The following is a 15599-nucleotide window of genomic DNA, read 5'->3' as shown; positions in this document are numbered from 1 at the left end:
AGTGGTGGACAGCTCAAAGCCTATTTGTGCGCCATTTGCCATGTTTCTAAGTGTCTAGAATTGTGGGCAGGTAATGGAGGTTAGTTTATGTTGAGGAATATTTTGCAAAAAATATTATGTTTCTGGAGTGGTAATTCAGGGGTTTCAACAAATGCACCGGAGACATGAGTTCAAATCCTATCACAACAAATGGAACAGTTAAATTAAATGAGTTTAAATGAGAATTAAAATCTCCAATTATTCCACACCTCTTTCCCTCCGGGGCTGGATTCAGAGTCTACAGTGGGCGAACCAGCTCTACCGACTCACTGTTGCTGGACGGCGTGCTGGGGCTTGCCGGAAAACTTGCCTGGAAGAACCCTAGTATCTCGTGCTCTAATTTAGTTTCCTTCTGAAATTCCAAGTACACAAAGTTAATCGGTTTCCTTTCTTGGGACTTTGACCAGGCCATGCAGAGGCTGGAGCTGTACATGCAAAAGGTATTTATTCAGCACCAGCAGTCACAAGGCGAGAGACGTGATTGGAAACTCCCTTCATAGAATCTCCTGGAAGAATTGAAACTCAAAATACAGAGTTTTTATATTCTTTAAGCTCGAAGAAAAGAGCAGGTGATTAAATGCAGTTTTGCCATAATTCACTGTTTTGTGCTATCTTCTGTGTAAACATTACATATTGATTTATATTCTTTGCCGTTACGTTAGTCTGCAATATAATTTCTCCTCTCAGTCTGTAAAGGCCCAACAGAGCTTATCTTTTCATTTTTATGTATCTATACAAACTCTCACAGTATGCTTTAGTTTTCTTAGTTGATTATGCTCATATGATCACTCTCCATATCAATACCTTGCTCTTCCATTGCAAGTTTGAATTGTTTCCAGTGCTCCAGTTCTCAGCCATGCTGTTCCTTTTGGCAACATTGTGTGTTTTCCTCTTGATTGTTCTTAAAGAGATACATATAGTGACTATAAACTATGTGGCCCTTGTGGCCAAGGGGATCAGAGGGTATGGAGAAAAGGCAGGTACGGGATACTGAGTTGGATGATCAGCCATGATCATATTAAATGGCGGTGCAGGCTCGAAGGGCCGAATGGCCTACTCCTGCACCTAATTTCTATGTTTCTATGTTTCTATGTTTACTTTTGTAATTTTTAATCTTCAAATCTACCATGAGTGACTCACCTCACACAATTGTTTGTTTGTGTGGTATTGGGATTGATTACATTGAACTGAGATAGAATGAAAAATGTTGTTTGTGGGCTATCCAGTCAAATCATACTCTACATGAAGCCAATCAAGCCGCATACATGGTAAATGGTAGGGAATTGAAGAATGTAGGTGAACAGAGGGATCTGGGAATAACTGTGCACAATTCCCTGAAAGTGGAATCTCATGTAGATAGGGTGGTAAAGAAAGCTTTTGGTGTGCTGGCCTTTATAAATCAGAGCATAGAGTATAGAAGTTGGGATGTAATGTTAAAATTGTACAAGGCATTGGTGAGGCCAATTCTGGAGTATGGTGTACAATTTTGGTCGCCTAATTATAGGAAGGATGTCAACAAAATAGAGAGAGTACAGAGGAGATTTACTAGAATGTTGCCTGGGTTTCAGCAACTAAGTTACAGAGAAAGGTTGAACAAGTTAGGGCTTTATTCTTTGGAGCGCAGAAGGTTAAGGGGGGACTTGATAGAGGTTTTTAAAATGATGAGAGGGATAGACAGAGTTGACGTGGAAAAGCTTTTCCCACTGAGAGTAGGGAAGATTCAAACAAGGGGACATGACTTGAGAATTAAGGGACTGAAGTTTAGGGGTAACATGAGGGGGAACTTCTTTACTCAGAGAGTGGTGGCTGTGTGGAATGAGCTTCCAGTGAAGGTGGTGGAGGCAGGTTCGTTTTTCTATCTATATAATATTAAAACTCTCGCCCCATCCGACCACCTACGGATCCCTTCCTGCCTTTCGATTCGTTCCCGCCGTGCGATGTCACAATGCCCGATGCTCGCGGACGTCCAATCGCGATGCCCGACGCTCGCAGACGTCCAATCGGAATGGATCCATTTGCATGTACGGCTTCCGGCCGCGTTTCTTCCTTTGATTCTCCGCAACTCCGAAACCGGACGCAGAATCGCCGACGTCTTTTCCATTTCGGTAGAGATTTCGCTTTTCTTTCTAAGTATCCGCTCCTCATTACATTTTGTCGTGTTTAAGTACACTTTTTTAATCAAATCCTTCACCCCCCCCCCCCCCCACACCTAAATATTTCAAAAATAAACTGGATTCTCACCCATAGAAGCAGCCCCAGCCGCAGCCCCTGGTGAACGTTCCATCGTGCGATGTCACAATGCCTGATGCTCACAGATGTCCAATCGGAATGGATTCATTTTCATATGCCTTTGCAGGAGCCACAGCCCCGGTGAACGTTCCATCGTGTGATGTCACAATGCCCAATGTTCAAATATATTGTTGCCATATTGGGAGTACAGACAATAGGCTGTGGGCCGAGGAGCTTTATTCAGCAGTTTCGTGACCCAAGTCACCAAACTACATGAAATTTTCACATATTGTGTAAAAATATTTATATAAATCACCCCTGAAACTCGATATGAAGAAGACTTGCACATTTTTATTAAATTAGAGAAAAACGGGAAAAATGTCGGGCATTTTTTAGTCCAATGAAAGCACGTTTCACATTGAGTTGTCTGCCAGTTGGCCAATCACGTGCTTTGTTTCAGGCAAGCACACAAAATGGCTGAGGGGGCTTCACAGATGCCTGTTTTACTGGAGATTCCGATGTGTTTTTCTGTAGAATAAATGCCATGGAAACTTGCAGCAGGTTCATTGTATTTAGTGGGAAAAGCATAAAAAAGGCTGAAGAAAGTGCTGCGAATGGGATTAAAGTGCAAGAAAGCAAAGTCCCTACTTTTCACTCACTCACTCACTCACTCACTCACTCACTCACTCACTCACTCACTCACTCATTCATTCATGAAATTGAGGGCCTCAACTATAACACGGTCAATTAAACATTGTCACTAATGCCAGCCTGTTGTAGAGTAATAAGTCTTTAACAAATAATCTCGAAGCTGCCTGCGAAAACTTGCCGGGAAAAAGTGCTCCGATCGCGGAACTTAGGTACTCGCGGTAAATAGCGATCGATATCCCTCCGTTTTTTCTCCCGTTATCAGGGTCTGAAAACGAGCAAACGACCGCTACAGCCCCCCTGCCCACCCGCAGAGATGATCCTTGGCTCCACGATCGCGAATCGGCCGCTTATTAATTGAGACCGCGGCTTCACTTTACCGCGAGTACCGGTAAGTTTTCACAGGCAGCTCCGAGATTATTTGTTAAAGACTTATTACTCTACAACACGCTGGCATTAGTGACAATGTTTAATTTACTGTAATAGCTTTAGACCCCTTCCCCCTCCCTCCACACTCTTCCCCCTCTCCCTCCTCATTCCCTTACCACGTGCACAGTCTCTGTTTTTAAGAAGGAAGTACAGATGCTGGAAAATCGAAGGTAGACATAAAAAAAGCTGACTAAAACTCAACGGATGCGGCAGCATCTATGGAGCGAATTGAATGGTCACCGTTGGCCGAACCCCGGAAGAAGGCACCCGCTGAGTTTATCCAGCTTTTTTGTTGTTGTGCCAACCTCTCTCCCTCTGCCCTTCCTTCTTCTCTCGACTCATGCACGCCCGCTCCAACACCCCCCCCCCCCCCCCCTTCACCTCTCTCCCCCTCTTCTCCCCCCCCCCCCCCTCTCCCTCTCCACCCTCCTCCTCCCCTTCCTCACACAATATTTTTTGTGGGGGCGGGTCCACAGTGCGTGTGTGACTGTTTGTGGAGGCGGCCACGCGCTCTCCATTCAAGAAGACGCTCATCTGTTTGTGGAGGCGCGAGCTTAGTGTGTGACCAAAGATCTTATAGCGGAGCTCTCCGCTACAAGATCTTTGTGTGTGCATGACACACGCACCCCCCCCCCCTTTGGTGCAGGAGGCGCGCGCAGCATCTTGAACGCTCAGCGATTGTTTGAATTCTTCACTAACCGTCATTCTGAGTTTGCTTGTGAAGATAAAAGTCCTGAATTGCATTTGTCTGATGCAGGAAGATTGTTCCCGATGTTGTGGAAGTCCAGGACAAGCGGGACACAGTTTAAGGATAAAGGGGAAATCCTTTAGTGCTGAGATGAGGAAAACATTTTTCACACAGATAGTGGTGAATCTCTGGAACTCTCTGCCACAGAAGGTGGTTGCGGCCAGTCCATTGGCTATATTTAAGAGGGAGTTAGATGTGGCCGTTGTGGCTAAAGGGATCAGGGGGTATGGAGAGAAGGCAGGTACAGGATACTGAGCTGGATGATCAGCCATGATTATATTGAATGGCGGTGCAGGCTCGAAGGGCCGAATGGCCTACTCCTGCACTTAATTTCTATGTTTCAATGTGTCCCTCTCCTCACCCCTCTCCCTCTGCTGCCCATCTCTCTCTCCCCCAGCCCCTTCCCTCTCTACCACCACCCCCCTTCCCTCTCTACCTCCACCCTCTTCCCCCTACCCCTCTGTCCCTCTTTCACCACTCCCCCTACCCATCCCTCCCCACTCTTCCACTTCTATCCCCTTACCTCACGCCTCTCCCACCCATCTCTCTTCCCCTCCCTTCCCCTCTCTCCCCCACTCCTTCCCCTACCCCTCTGTCCCTCTTCCACCACTCCCCGGCCCTCTTCTACCACTCCCGCTACCCCTCTACCCCTTACTCCCTCCCCACTCTTCCACGTCTCTCCCACTCTCTCCTCCCCCCTCTCCTCACCCCTCTCCCATCCCTCTCTCCCCCCCCCCTTCCCTTCCCTCTCTACCCCCCCCCCCTTCCCTCTCTCCCCCCACCCCTCTCCCCATCCCTCCCTCCCTCCTACCCTCCCTCCCCACCCCCCCTCCCCCAAAGCTCTCTCCCCATCCCTCACCCCCTACCCCGCTCTCCTTTCCCTCCCAAATCTATCCTGTTTCCTCCTCCTCCTTCCCCTCTTCTCACCCCCCCGCAACGCTGTTCGCAAACGCCGTTGGAGAAACAGATGTCACAATGCCTAATGCTCAAAGGCATTGTTGCCATAGAGGGAGTACAGAGAAGGTTCACCAATGGAGAGAGTACAGAGGAGATTTACTAGAATGTTGCCAGGGTTTCATCAACTAAGTTACAGAGAAAGGTTGAACAAGTTAGGGCTTTATTCTTTGGAGCGCAGAAGGTTAAGGGGGGACTTGATAGAGGTCTTTAAAATGATGAGAGGGATAGACAGAGTTGACGTGGATAAGCTTTTCCCACTGAGAGGAGGGAAGATGCAAACAAGGGGACATGACTTGACAATTAAGGGACAGAAGTTTAGGGGTAACATGAGGGGGAACTTCTTTACTCAGAGAGTGGTAGCTGTGTGGAATGAGCTTCCAGTGAAGGTGGTGGAGACAGGTTCGTTTTTATAATTTAAAAATAAATTGGATAGTTATATGGACGGGAAAGGAATGGAAGGTTATGGTCTGAGCGCAGGTATATGGGACTAGGGGAGAATACGTGTTCGGCACGGACTAGCAGGGTCGAGATGGCCTGTTTCCGTGCTGTAATTGTTATATGGTTATATGGTTTAAGGTTCACCAGACTGATTCCTGGGATGTCAGGACTTTCATATGAAGAAAGACTGGATAGACTCGGCTTGTACTCGCTAGATTTTAGAAGATTGAGGGAGGATCTTATAGAAACTCCTGATTACATTTTGTCGTATTTATGTACACATTTTTAATCAAATCCTTCTCCCCCCACCATCACCCCCACCTTCTCCTCCCAATATCAAAAAAATAAACTGGCATCTCACCCATAGAATCAGCCCCAGCCCCTGGTGAACGTTCCATCGTGTGATGTCACAATGCCCAATGTTCACATATGTCCAATCGGAATGGAATCATTTACATATGACTTTGCAGGAGCACCAGCACCCGCTGAACGTTCCATCGTGTGGTGTCACAATGTCCAATGCTCAAGGACATTCTTGCCATAGAGGGAGTACAGAGAAGGTTCACCAGACTTATTCCTGGGATGTCAGGACTTTCATATGAAGAAAGACAAGATAGACTCGGCTTGTACTCGCTAGAATTTAGAAGATTGAGGGCAGATCTTATAGAAACGTACAAAATTCTTAAGGGGTTGGACAGGCTAGATGCAGGAAGATTGTTCCAGATGTTGGGGAAGTCCAGAACAAGGGGTCACAGTTTAAAGATAAGGTGGAAATCCTTTAGGACAGAGATGAGAAAAACATGTTTCACACAGAGAGTGGTGAATCTCTGGAATTCTCCGCCACAGAAGGTAGTTGAGGCCAGTTCATTGGCTAGATTTAAGAGGGAGTTAGATGTGGCCCTTGTGGCTAAAGGGATCAGGGGGTATGGAGAGAAGGCAGGTACGGGATACTGAGTTGGATGATCAGCCATGATCATATTGAATGGCGGTGCAGACTAGAAGGGCCGAATGGCCTACTCCTGCACTTAATTTCTATGTTTCCCTCTCCTCACCCCTCTCCCTCTCTCCCCCCCCCCTCTCCCTTCCCTCTCTACCACCACCCCCTTCCCCCTACCCCTCTGTCCCTCTTCCACCACTCCCCCGTCCCTCTTCCACCACTCCCACTACCCCTCCCTCCCTCCCCACTCTTCCACTTCTCTACCCCTTCTCTCCTCCTCCTCGCCCTCTCCTCACCCCCTCTCCCTCTCCCATCCCTCTCCCCCCACCCCCTTCCCTCTCTACCCCACCCCGTTCCCTCTCCCCCCGCCCCCTTCCCCCTATCCCTCTACCATCACTCCCCCTACCCCTCTCCTCCTCCCTCCCACTCTTCCACTTCTCTCCCCCTTCCCATCCACTCTCCCTCCCCACTCTTTCCCCTCTCTACCCCCACCCCTCTCCTCCTCCCCTCCCTCCCCATCCCCCTCTCCCCCACATCTCTCTCACCCACTACCCCGCCCTCCTTTCCCTCCCAAATCGATCCCGTTTCCTCATCTTCCTCTCCCCTCCCTCCCCTCCCTCCCCCCCTCTCACACCCTCCCCCGCAAACGCCATTTTGTCGTGTTTATGTACACATTTTTAATCAAATCCTTCTCCCCCCCCTCCCAATATTTCAAAATAAACTGGCATCTCACCCATAGAATCAGCCCCAGCCCCAGCCCCTGGTGAACGTTCCATCGTGTGATGTCACAATGTCCAATGCTCAAAGACATTCTTGCCATAGAGGGAGTACAGAGAAGGTTCACCAGACTAATTCCTGGGATGTCAGGACTTTCATATGAAGAAAGACTAGATAGACTCGGCTTGTACTCGCTAGAATTTAGAAGATTGAGGGCAGATCTTATAGAAACTTACAAAATTCTTAAGGGGTTGGACAGGCTAGATGCAGGAAGATTGTTCCAGATGTTGGGGAAGTCCAGAACAAGGGGTCACAGTTTAAAGATAAGGGGGAAATCCTTTAGGACAGAGATGAGAAAAACATTTTCACACAGAGAGTGGTGAATCTCTGGAATTCTCTGCCACAGAAGGTAGTTGAGGCCAGTTCATTGGCTATATTTAAGAGAGAGTTAGATGTGGCCCTTGTGGCTAAAGGGATCAGGGGGTATGGAGAGAAGGCAGGTACAGGATACTGAGTTGGATGATCAGCCATGATCATATTGAATGGTGGTGCAGGCTCGAAGGGCCGAATGGCCTACTACTGCACAATTTCTATGTTTCCCTCTCCTCACCCCTCTCCCTCTCCTCACCCCTCTCCCTCTCCTCACCCATCTCCCTCTCTCCCTCACCCCCCTTCCCTCACTACCCCACCCCCTTCCCTCTCTCCCCCTGCCCCCTTCCCCCTACCCCTCTCCTCCTCCCTCCCCGCTCTTCCACGTCTCCCTCTCCACTCTCCCTCCCCACTCTTTCCCGTCTCTCCCTCCAGTGTGAGTGTGATGCAGCGCCACTCCCCCACCCCCCCCCCCCCCCCCCCCCCCCCCCCCCCCCGCAAATGCTGTTGGGGAAACAGACCCAACGGGTCTGCACTTGGTCTAGTATCATTTAAAAATAAATTGGATAGTTATATGGACGGGAAGGGAATGGAAGGTTATGGTCTGAGCGCAGGTATATGGGACTAGGGGAGAATATGTGTTCGGCACGGACTAGAAGGGTGGAGATGGCCTGTTTCCGTCCTGTAATTGTTATATGGTTATATGGTTATATGTGCAACAGGTAGTGCAAACAGAAACATGCCAATGTGCAGAATATAATGTTATAATATGACAGCTTTACAATTACAGTGAAAGTGCAGATAAAATATAAGGTAGGTTGAGAGACCACTCCCAGGTGAAATCAGAGTGCGGTATTCAAGTAATTATCAAGATGTTTCAAGCTCTTGTAATGACTCAATTGTAAGCTCTTGTAATGACTCATCTTTGCTGCCAATTTCTTTTCATGTTCACCAGGTCCATTTCTGACACCTCCCCTCAACAACCTGTACTTCCATCTCAGGGGCTGGGTTAATATCCAACATTCATAACTGATTTTCACTGCTGCCTCCCTGCCTGCCTTTTGAATGGTCTTCCTTCCACTCCCCCCTGTGTCTCCAACTTCAATGTGTCACTCTCTACACCCACAGTCCTCCTGAGTTCTTTCTTGTCCCTCAACTGTGGTTTAACCTCAACTCTAGTTGAGTGAGGTCTCAAACACATCTACTCCCTTTCCCTATCCTTATCCAATCACTCCCAGATCAAAGTTAGGGTTTCCCTTGTCCTCACCTTCCAGCCCACCAACCGCAACAAGTCATCCTCCCAAATGTCTAACACCTCCAACGTGACACCACCATCAGATCCATCTTCCCTGCCTGCACCCTTTGCACATTCAGAAGGGACCTCTACTGCTCCTCACATCCTGGTTTACTCTTCCACCTCAATCAACAACCACCTGCCTTCTCATGCAAACATATGAGTTGCAATACCTGCCCTTTTACTTCTGTCTACTACTGCCTCAGGATCCAAACAGTGCTTCCAGTTGAAGTGGCAACCCTCTGTTGCATAATATTGAAATAAAATCCACGCAATGTGATAGTTATTTTAATTCCACACCCTAAGTACCAACCTGCAATTTTCTCCAAAATGCAAACTAATTTTTTCATCCATTTTACATAATTGCTATTAGAATCATGCCCATAATTAAGCTTTAATTGCCATGTGTACTATATATTCATTCTGGCTTTTTCATATTCCAAAAGCAGAATATTCCAGTTGCTGGAAATTTGAAAATATTCAAATACATTTTTGTACAATCTACACTAAATTAGTATATTGCATTTGCTGCTCACAGTGCAATCTCCTGCACATCGTGAAACCTAAATATTGGTCTGCTTTACACTCATTCACATTTCCAACTTCACAGCACTTGGCACTTTAATTTAATTCTTTATCTATCTCCCACTCTGCCCTCTCGGTCTTTAGCTCCTACATTGTTCTAACAACTCTCCATGGAAGCTTAAGGAACAGCACCATATATTCCCACGTGGTATAAACTTAAAAATACAAAAGTTAGAAGTTTTGCAGATAGTGAAGACTAGACTAAGTAGTACCCAGGAGGGCTTCACACAGGAGGGCTGGTCCCCCAACGCAATATTCCACCTCTCCACCAATTCCAATATTGCTGGCAGTGTGGGGGAGGGGGGGGGCTTTCTGGAGCACTAGCATGGTGTTGTGGGCTGAAGTGACAAATTTCCAGAGGGCTAGTATGGGCATTGTGGGCTAAATGGATTCTTGGGCTGGCAGCTCAGTTACTTAGACCACACATGGCTTCCGCGCTTACTGGAAATTACGCAATCAGCGTAACCTCTGCACTCACTGGAAATTACGCAATCAGCCCACTAAGCAGAAGTCATGAAATGAGCAAGACTTTTGAACCAAACACAGTCTGACCTAATAAAGCATTTATTCCTTCCAAACACAGTCAGACCTAATAAAGCATTGCAAGCACAGGCAGGGCAGCAGGCCAAACATCTCATGGCACTGTCATTAAGGGCTAACAAATCATTTATTGCAAGTACATTGCAGAACCACAGTTCATTTGATTCACAGCTTAGAATGAGAGTTGTGGCCTCTCCCTCGTGATCTCGTAGAGTGACTGAATCATGTCCAGGCATCCGGGGTTTTATATTTTATAGTCCTGCCCCCCTACCAGGAAGGGGCATTATCTTCATCGCGGTGATTGACAGGCGAGAGGATCTCAAGGTTTTTTAAACACTTAGAACTTTTTTATTTTTCATTGATGGGAAAAATCCTCAGGGCGTGCTCAGCGGAGGAGGACTGTGAGTAAGATGGGCAAAAATCATAATGATATATGGTCAATCAATGAATATACAGCGCAGACAGGAAGTGGTCAAGATGACACTTTAAATTACATAGATGGTTGTGAACGACTGCAGCAGGATCTGGATCGATTGGCCAGGTGGGCGGAGGAATGGTTGATGGAATTTAATACAGAGAAGTGTGAGGTGTTGCGTTTTGGGAGGTCAAACAAGGGCAGGACCTATACAGTAAATGGTAGGCCTCTGGGTAGTGTTGTAGAGCAGAGGGATCTAGGCGTACAAATGTATGGTTCCATGAAGATTGAGTCGCAGGTAGATAAGGTAGTCAAGAAGTCTTTTGGCACTTTGGCCTTCATCAGTCAGAGTTTTGAGGTCATGTTGCAGTTGTAGAAGAAGTTGGTAAGACTGCATTTCGAAAATGGTGTTCAGTTCTGGGCACCATGTTATAGGAAAGATATTATCAAGGGCCTGTCCCACTTACACGACTTTTCAGCAACTGTCTTCGACCTTCAAGCTCGAGGGCAATCGCCTGAAAAACGGCAATCTGGATCGACTGTCAGCGATAAAACCGCGAGCTGTATCGACCGTCAAAAAACACACACACACACACACACACACACACACACACACACACACACACACACACACACACACACACACACACACACACACACACACACACACACACACACACACACACACACACACACACACACACACACACACACACACACACACACACACACACACACACACACAAACATATCGCAAAGGCGGGGGCCAGGGAATGTGGGGGAGTACTGTCTGAAATTCAGACCCGGGATGAACAGGAAGGTAAAAGACGGCTGGCACAGTGTCCTTTAGAAGAGCGGGGAGGGAGAGGGGGGAGAAGAGGAGAGAAGGGGAGAGAAAGGGGGAGAAGGAGTGGAGATACTTTTAAGAAGCCAGACAACATTTAATAAAGTTTAGTGGGCATTCAACATTACCGCTTGGTTTTTCTTGGTTCTGAAAACTCATGCTTATTTTTTTTTCCCCAATGTGCCAATTAAAATGCCTGGTCAGCAAAGGAGATTGCCTACGGCTACCTCAGCTACCTATAACTACATGGCAACCCCACTACCACTGCACTACCAGTTCAAAAGTACAATGCCGAACAATTTTTACTCGCGGAAAATATTACAGCATGCTGAAAAATTTTCCTCGACCAAACTGAGGCTGCGAGTATGCAGGAACTTCTCTCGAGCATGAAGGAGACTTACAGCGGCCTCCGAGGACCACGTGTCGACCATGCTGCGAGTTTGTGACGAGCACACACTCTTCTAAACTCACAAATTAGGTTGCCATAGTGGGACAGGTCCTTCAAACTTGAAACGGTTCAGAAAAGATTTACGAGGATTTTGCCAGGACTAGAGGGTGTGAGCTATAGGGAGAGGTTGAGTAGGCTGGGTCTCTATTCTATGGAGTGTAGGAGGATGAGGGGAGATCTTATAGAGGTGTACAAAATCATGAGAGGAATAGATCGGGTAGATGCACAGAGTCTTTTACCCAGGAAATCAAGGACCAAAGGACATAGATTCAAGGGGAAGGGGTAAAGATTTAATAGGAATCTGAGAGGTGACTTTTGCTCACAGTGGCTGTATTGGTGGCTGTATTGAACAAGCTGCCAGAGGAAGTAGTTGAGGCTGGGACTATCCCATCGTTTAAGAAATAGTTGGACAGGTACATGGATAGGACGGATTTGGAGGGTTATGGAAAAGCGCAGGCAAGTGGGACTAGGGTAGCTGGGACGTTGTTGGCCTGTGTGGGCGAGGTGGGCCGAAGGGCCTGTTTCCACACTGTATTAATCTATGACTATGAGAATGAATTCAATTATTTCAGATAACTGAACTCTTGCATCTCCCATGTTTTACATTCAGCAGTGTTTACTCATTTCCCTTCTGCTATTTGTCCCCCCCATATGCACTCTCCCCACTTCCTTTACCTCTTTCTTTCATCAACACCATTTAATTTTGCATGGTCCCCATCCTACGCCAGACATTCCACTTTGCTCTCTCCACACCTTCCCTGCTTGCATTACAACTTAAAGTGTGCTTCAATCCCAATTTGTCCAGGTTTAAGAAAAGATTTTTGACTAGAAAAAACGAAATCTGTTTCCGTCTCTACAGATGCTGCGTGCTGTACTGTGCATTTTCAACATTTTCTGTGGGCATTTAAAAAAAAAATTCCACCATCTGGAATATTCTGCTTTTGAAATATTAAAGGCCAGAATGGATGTCCCAGAACACAGTCAGCACAGTGGTGTATCATTAGAGTAATGCCCCTGTCCCACTTAGGAAACCTGAACGAAAACCTCTGGAGACTTTGTGCCCCACCCAAGGTTTCCGCGCAGTTCCCGGAGGTTTTTGTCAGTCTCCCTAATGGTCAAAAGTGGTTTCCGCTTCTTCTATAGAACATATAAAACATAGAAGAAGTGGAAACCACTTTCGACCATTAGGGAGACTAACAAAAACCTCCGGGAACCGCACAGAAACCTTGGGTGGGGCGCAAAGTCTCCAGAGGTTCCGTTCAGGCTTCCTAAGTGGGACAGGGGCATTACTGCCTTACTGCCAGAGACCCGTGGGTTCGATCCTGACTACCGGTGCTGTCTGTAAGGAGTTTGCACGTTTTCCCCATGTCCTGCGTGGATTTTCTCCTAGATCTTCATTTTCCTCCCACACTCCCGAAACATACAGGTTTGTAGGTTAAATGACTTGGTACGAATGTCAAAATTAGGATGGTGTTAATGTGCAGCAATCGCTCGTCTGTGTGGACTCGGTGGGTCAAAGGGCCTAGTTCCACACTGCATCTATAAACTAAACATATGACAACTAAGCCTTAATTATGGGCATCATTCTATGAACAATGAAGTAAAATCAACGAAATATTACTCTGCATTGTGGAGAAAGCTGGCTGATTCTTTGATTGTAGAAAAAAAACCCAACTACATTATTCAAGTTTTTTCAAAGTTATGCAATGGAAAATGCCTTTACCAGGGGAGAAATGCAATAACACCCATTGCAAATCCTTTAGCAATATTCAAGAGGCATGTCAATATACAATAGACAAATAGACAATAGGTGCAGGAGTAGGCCATTCGGCCCTTCGAGCCAGCACCGCCATTCAATGTGATCATGGCTGATCATCCCCAATCAGTACCCCGTTCCTGCCTTCTCCCCATATCCCCTGACTCCGCTATTTTTAAGAGCCCTATCTAGCTCTCTCTTGAAAGCATCCAGAGAACCTGCCTCCACCGCTGGTTCTGGACTCCCCCAACATCGGGAACATGTTTCCTGCCTCTAGAGTGTCCAAACCCTTAACAATCTTATATGTTTCAATGAGATTCCCTCTCATCCATCTAAACTCCAGAGTGTACAAGCCCAGCTGCTCGAATGTCAAGACAGTCAAGAGTGTTTAATTGCCATTAGTACCAATGAGGAACAATGAAATTCTTATTTGCAGCATACAATACACAGACATAATATAACTCCTTGGTGCAACAAAGGATAGTCCATAGAAATTCATAGTTAAGGTTAGTGACGCATATTGTTCACAAGTCTATTGGTTGCTGGGAAGAAGCTATTCTTGAGCTTGGTGTATCTGGTTTTTCGGTTGTGTACCCTTTTCCTGATGGTAGTAGTGAAATGAAAGTGTCGTCTCAGTCTTTGACAATATTGGCTACATTTTTGAGGTAGCACCTCCTTTAGATCCCTTCCATGATGGGGAGGTTAGTATATGTAATAGACTGCACAATGTCTATCACTCTCTGTACTCTCCTTTGCACCTGCCAGTTAGAGTTTTTTAAATTTTTAGCTTAACATTTTTTTTAAATAGGTGCAGGAGTAGGCCATTCAATATGATCATGGCGGATCATCTAAAATTAGTACCCCGTTCCAGTTTTTTCCTCATATCCCTTGATTCCTCTAACTCTCTCTTGAGTTGCCAAATCAGGCCATTTTGGCGAGGCAGGCAGGTTGAGTAAAACAATTTTTATTGTGGAACAACAAACAAGTTAGAGTACTCAGAAAGCTGCATGCCAACTGTATAATAGCTCCTGCTACCGGGAGGAGCGCTGTCGACTGAGGAGAAAAGCCCACAAACTCACACCTGCGGTCACGTGATGGTGCCAGCCAATAACGAGGGTTCGCACTTCCCCAAGCCACCACTAGGTGCCGCTACAAGACGGGCGGGCTTGAGGCGAGCCACCAAAACGATTTCCTCCCGACCCCCGACATCCAAAGGAACAGTTGCGACGCCGAGGCGCAACACCCGGAAAGGACCCTCATAAGTCCGCTGCAGCGGAGTCTGGTGCGAGTCCCTGCAGATAAACACAACCAAACAGTCCTTAAGCTCCGGCGGCACATATACAGGAGCAACCCCATGTTGAGAGGTCAGAATAGGAGCCAGGCCGCCCATTTTCTCCTGGAGATTTGCCAACACAGACGAAGTACGCTCCTGTTGCCCCCGACCAGCAGGAAGGAAACCCCCAGGCACCCGCAGCGGGGTGCCATACATGAGCTCTGCGGAAGACGTGTCCAAATCTGCCTTCGGGGCCGTGCAGATCCCAGCAACACCTAAGGCAACTGGTCCACCCAATCCGGGCCCTTAAACCGCTATCAGCGCCAACTTCAAATGTTGCTGGAAACGCTCCACCAACCCGTTGGCCTGAGGGTGATAGGCGGTGGTGTGGTGCAGCTGTGTCCCATACAGCTGTGCCAAAACCGACCACAAGGCAGAAGTAAACTGCACCACGATCAGTGGAGATGTCCACAGACACTCCAAAACGAGCTACCCAGTGGGCCGCGAGGGCCCAAGTACAAGACACGGCGGAGGTGTCAGCGAGTGGAACAGCATTTGGCCACCTCGTGAAGTGGTCCATGGTGGTGAGCAGGTGGATGACACTGCGAGACGTCGGCAGCGGACCCACCAAATCGGCATGGATATGCTGGAACTGGCAGGGCGGGGAACCACGAAATCCTGAAGCGGCGTTCATAAATGCAGCTGGACTGTCGACGTCTGACAGGGAATGCAGGCCCTAGCCCAGGCCGCAACCTGTTTACGAAGGCCCAGCCAGACAAACGTGTCTGCCACCAATGCACAAGTCGCCCGGATGGAAGAATGGGCCAGACCATGGACAGTGTCGAACGCACGTCGAACGCACGTCGCCACCAACCCACAGTAGGTATGTTGCAAAGCCTACCTGAAGCGTCGCTGAAAATCTGTCGCTGCGGG

This window comes from Leucoraja erinacea, chromosome 5 (assembly GCF_028641065.1).
Source record: "Leucoraja erinacea ecotype New England chromosome 5, Leri_hhj_1, whole genome shotgun sequence".
NCBI classification, from domain to species: Eukaryota; Metazoa; Chordata; class Chondrichthyes; order Rajiformes; family Rajidae; genus Leucoraja; species Leucoraja erinaceus.
Note: the sequence above shows the minus strand (reverse complement) of the source record.